This window comes from Lithobates pipiens, unplaced genomic scaffold (assembly GCF_037356315.1).
Source record: "Lithobates pipiens isolate NorthernLeopardFrog02 unplaced genomic scaffold, aLitPip1_a1.2 Scaffold_8, whole genome shotgun sequence".
Classification (NCBI taxonomy): Eukaryota; Metazoa; Chordata; class Amphibia; order Anura; family Ranidae; genus Lithobates; species Lithobates pipiens.
The window spans coordinates 645,194,689-645,198,867 of record NW_027507903.1 but is presented as its reverse complement, the minus strand read 5'-3'; positions in this window follow the sequence as shown (position 1 = coordinate 645,198,867).

The following is a 4,179-nucleotide window of genomic DNA, read 5'->3' as shown; positions in this document are numbered from 1 at the left end:
TTTGTGGGTAATTTCACTGTCCTGGTGGTCCAGGACCTTCAAAAGTGTGATGGGTAGGAATGAAATGAGATGTGTCATTTATGCTCCTAGAACGCCTGAACGTACTACTTCAATGTTCGGCCCTCTCTATGTGGCCAGGCTGTGTAAAAGTCCTACACATGTGGTATCACCATACTCGGGAGGAGTAGCAGAATGTGTTTTGGGGTGTCATTTTTATTATATATATACTACATGTTAGAAATATCTTATAAATTGACAACTTTGTGTAAAAAAAAAAAAAAAATGCGTTATCATTTTTTTCCACATATTCCAAAAACGTCTGGAAAAAAATGAACCGTTCAAAAGACTCATTATGCCTCACAGATTATACATTGGGGTGTTTGCTTTCCAAAATGGGGTCATTTTATGGGAAATTCCATTGTCTTGGTACTCCAGGGCCTTCAAAAGTGTAATAGGTGGTTGAGAAATGAGATGCGTCATTTTTGCTCGTAGAACGTCTGAAGCTCTGCCTCTGGGTGTCATGCTTGTGGCTGTCAGAGTCTTGCTATGCCTCATGGGATTTGTAGTTCTGCAACAGCTGGAGGTCTACTAATTGCATATCACTGTACTACATAAATGTTGGTGCTCTGTATGTGGCCAGGCTGTGTAATAGTCACACACATGTGGTATGGCCATACTCGGGAAGAGTAGCAGAATGTATTTTGGGTTGTAATTTGTTGTATGCATATGCTGTGGGTGAGAAATAACCTGATAATATGACAATTTTGTAAAGAAAAGATAATAATAAAAAAAAATCTTCATTTTGCAAAGAATTGTGGGAAAAAATGACAACTTAAAAAAACTCACCATGCTACTTACTTAATACCTTGGAATGTCTACTTTGTAAAAAGGGGTCATTTGGGGGGTATTTGTACTTTCCTGACTTGTTAGTGTCTCAAGAAATGAGATACACCTGATGTACTGAAGGCCTCATCAGAAGTGATCAATTTTCAGTGATTGGCACCATAGTTTGTAGACTCTATAACTTTCACAAAGACCAAATAATATACACTAATGTGGGTTATTTTTACCAAAGATATGTAGCAGTATAAATTTTGCCCAAAATGTATGAAGAAAAATTACTAATTATCAAAAATTTATGACAGAAATAAAGAAAAAAGGCAATTTTTCACAAAATGTACGTTTTATTGTATTTATAGCACAAAAAATAAAAAACCCACTAGTGATTAAATACCACTAAAAGAAAGCTCTATTTGTGTGGAAAAAAGGACGCAAGTTTCATATGGGTACAGTGTTGGATGACTGGGTAATTGTCATTCAAACTGTGAGAGCGCTGAAAGCTGAAAATTGGTCTGGTCAGGAAGGGGGTGTAAGTGCCCTGTATTGAGGTGGTTAAAGCAATGCCACCACCCTGCAACTGTGTGCATTACACATGGATATGGGGTGGTTGCAGAGTGTCCCTATCTACTGTAGAGTCCGGGGGAAGGGTTCCTCTGGGCACGACCGACCTGGAAGCTGCAATCAGAATCATGTGATGGGAACCAGATCCTATGAAATCTATGAATGGGTCATGTTTGGTGGGTGGTGGTATCTGCCGAATGCAATAAAGGGGTACCTGCTTTGCTTTGAGGCCACAACATGTGTTCACCCCTGACTGCTGACTCTGCAGCTAAAGGGGGAGCAGTTTTGGGCTCAACCAGAGGGTTATACCACCCCCCGACTGCTAGTGTGAAGGATTCTCATGTGTGTTGGTGCACCACAGACAGCCAATCATAAGCGGAGGAGACATTCCTCACCCTGCAGCTGCACATATACATGACCCTTGAAGCACATGGGGGGAGGGGGATCAGTGGAAATGGGGGGGGGGGGAAATCAGAGGAAATGGGGTGATGAAATCCCATGGAGGATCAGAAGAGATGTCAGAGATCTGCAGAGGGGAGAGGACACTAACTGCAGCCAATAGAAAATAGGAATGGTGATAGCAGCGGGGGCTGGGGGATTGGGGGGTTCACTTTTTGAATGAATAGCTGTAATTGGCCATTGTTCTACTCACCAGAGCCTGGGGGTCACTTCTGGGATAAGCTGAAGGTTAGAAATAGAAATGTTTTGAGGCACCGAGGATTTCCATGGTACCATGGAACTCACTACACTAAATACAGTGTAAAATCATTATGTTTATTACAAAAGTTATACAAAATCATTAATAAATACATCACACACCAGCAACAAAATGTAATATAAAAAAAGTCAAGGGAACTAAACCCCTTCAAAGACTGGATGTCTTCATATAGTCCCCCACAAATGTAAGGAACCTAGAATAGATGTTAGTCCAGCCTTCCTGCCAACATGTTTCGCGCGGTAACCACTTCCTCAGGAGTTTTAGAAGAGAGTAATAATCTGCAGAGCACAAGACATAAATCATAGCACACCAAGAAAACATGCATAGACATACAGTATGGCCCATGTATACACGTATGATAAAATACACATACACATGCCCACACAAGATACACACACATAATACATTCACTATATGCAATGCATCATCACATGTACTGTACAAGAAACTCATATGGCCAATGAAAACAGGAGAAGGGGGGCAACACTCACCCGAAAATTCACACAGACCCATCCAGGAAGGGAACATCACATATGGTGGTCTCCCCGGTCAGTCTGGAAGCCAGGTAAGGTGAGGACTGATAAGCTCTGTTTGATATAAATATTTCTTAATATTATAGCATTGTAAGGGTACCCAACCAGACGTTGTACATAGTGTACAAAGTACACACCAAGGAGATGTAAGGATCCTAAAATATTGTACACTGGCAGTGCCTGATCAAAGAAATAGGAATCCTTCAAAAGTACTAGCTGGTCAAAACTAAACCCATATAGATAAGTAGAGAGAAATCATTAGAGATGGGCCAAACACTCCTGGGTTCAGTTCACAGCAGAACTCCTGAACAGGGGAAAAGTTCTAACCCAAACGGTGAAACCCCATTGAAGTCTATGGGAGCCGAACAGGAAAAAAATCAAAAAGTCCCCATTTTCATGGCTTATATGCTAGTTAATGGCCATAAAAGGGATATGGGGGCCGGGTACTGCCCTGGGGGATGTGTATCAATGTAAAAACATTTTGTGCAACAATAAAAATGAAAAATTCCTTTAAATATATATTCCTGGGGAGGGTCCCCTTAGTCTGCCTCTAAAATTGTGCAACTGCAGCATGTATAGAACCTGCTGCAGCAAAAATGACATTTCTAAAGAAAACAAAAAGAGTCAAATCTCATTTAAATTGACTCAGGCCGCGTACACACGCGCGGACTGTTCGCCCAACCTTGTTCGGCAAACAGTTTGTCAAACAGTCCGCTCAAAATTTGCATGAGCGGACTTGCCCACACACGAGCGGACTGTTTGACGAACAAGGTTGGGCAAACAGTTCGCTCAACTTTTGAAATGAACGGACTCGCCCACGTAAGGAGGAGGCAAATCCGCCCATTTCGAGCGCGTGTACAGGTAGGCGGGGCCCGCGAAGGAGACGTCGCGGGCTCCGCCGCCTGGAATGTGGCTTAAAGGGGAACCCCAACGCCGAAAAAAATCGGCGTGGGGGTTCCCCCCAAGTCCACACCAGACCCTTGTCCGAGCACGCTACCCGGCCGGCCAGGAAAGGGGGGCGAGCGAGCGCGCCCCCCCTCCTGAGCCGTACCAGGCCGCGTGCCCTCAACATGGGGGGGTGCCTTGGGGAAGGGGGGGGCCGCGCGGCCCCCCCACCCCAAAGCACCTTGTCCCCATGTTGATGAGGACAAGGGCCTCTTCCCGACAACCCTGGCCGTTGGTTGTCGGGGTCTGCGGGCGGGGGGCTTATCGGAATCCGGGAGCCCCCTTTAAGAAGGGGGCCCCCGGATACCGGCCCCCCACCCTATGTGAATGAGTATGGGGTACAATGTACCCCTACCCATTCACCTGTGAAATAAAGTACAAATAAAAACACAACACAGGGGGAAAAAATATTTTATTGCACAGCCGGGGGTCTTCCGTCTTCGGGGGTCTTCTCGCCGGACTCCTCCGCTATGTGTGTGTAGCTCTTTTGCCAGCGGAGGAGTCCGGCTTTCTTCCTCCCCGCCGCCGGCCTCTTCTCCCGACTTCGGGGGTCTTGTCCCCCTCTTCGGTTCTTCTGCCGGG